General features: G+C 42.8%; 1 protein-coding gene across 1 annotated transcript in view; it reads right to left on the reverse strand.

The window, feature by feature from the left end:
* GPD1L (glycerol-3-phosphate dehydrogenase 1-like) overlaps window positions 1–1,361 on the reverse strand; it is an 81,270-nt gene that overhangs the window by 56,538 nt on the left and 23,371 nt on the right. The window lies entirely within an intron of this gene.

The raw sequence follows: 1,361 nt of genomic DNA on the forward strand, positions 1-1,361 counted from the left end.
CAGAGGGAAAAGAAGCAAATACTGTTAACCAACATGGCATGGAGGGGATTGTAATCATTGCAATGAAACAAAAAATGGGATTTGATTCTTAGTTCTTTTCACCTGGGAATACCATTCCTTTAGGTTCAAGAAAGTTGACAAATTTGATACAAGGTCAAAAAGCACTGTAGGGTAAGCACTGAACTACAAGGTCGGTTTGAACCACAAGGTCAGCATTTCAAACTCACCAGACACTCCTTGGAAACCTTATATAGGGTCAGTATGAGTCAGAACTGACTTGACAGCTCTTAGCAACAACAGCAGTGACACTGGTGAGGGCCACGGTGGGTCAATGGTGGAATTCTTGCAGAAGACCGGGATTCACTTTCCGGTCATCGTACCTCATGTGCAGCCACCACCTGTGTCTCAGTGAAGACTTCAGTGTTGCAATGATGCTAAACAGATTTAAATAGAGCTTCTGGGCATTAGGAAGAAAGGCCTGGCAACCTAATTCTAAAAGTCAGTCAATGAAAACTTTATAGATAACAATGATCAACCTCATTGTGTGTGGGGTCACCAAGAGTTAGGGGCACCTAACAGCAGCTAACAACAACTAGAAACTAGTTAAGAATCAATCTATCTTGGAAGAGAGTTTCTAGTGTAGAAGAGAAATCAACTAAAAGACAGCTTGAAAATGACACTAGAGGGTTTTCAAGCATCCGAGGAGAACAGGAGATATTTCAGATCAGTAGGTTAATGAGGCGACTTTAAAACAGTGTTCTGATTAACTGCAACAGGCCTAGGTGGGATCATAATTGAAAGACCAGAACCTGAGTGGATTTCAGAAGAAGAGCAAAGAGAAAGAGTGCAGGGCTCCTTCAGCATCTAGTCCAATTGGCGGGCTCAAGCCTAACACAAGTTCCCTTTTCTCTGCATCTCTAGTCACCAAATATAACTAGTCTTCCACTGGTCTTCTTTCCCACTGGGGAAGGATGAAATCTAACTCATTAACACCAGTCCTTTGGTCAATGCCGTGGACCTGCCTCTCATTACTATGCATAAGTGTTTGGTGGGTACACCCATTCTCACAGGACTCTCTCCCATGGTGTGGGCCACGGAACCCCAGCACTGCTGACTATGCCAGGAGGGGGCCCTTACCCTTACTGAGTCATCACTTTTAGGGCTTCAAACTAAGAAATAGCTTGTTTCTTAGACAACTTCCTGTTGTGAGGAGCAGGTAAGAAAATATGTGGGCCCAGAAATTAATTGGAACTTAATCCAACAGCATTTTAGGAGGTTGTGGAACAATATATACTTGTCTGGGGATATGCATCAGCTACATGCTCAAATTTATGATATAAGTAATTCTCAAAGTGAACACT

The sequence above is a fragment of the Chrysochloris asiatica genome, unplaced genomic scaffold (assembly GCF_000296735.1).
Source record: "Chrysochloris asiatica unplaced genomic scaffold, ChrAsi1.0 scaffold00030, whole genome shotgun sequence".
Taxonomy (NCBI): Eukaryota; Metazoa; Chordata; class Mammalia; order Afrosoricida; family Chrysochloridae; genus Chrysochloris; species Chrysochloris asiatica.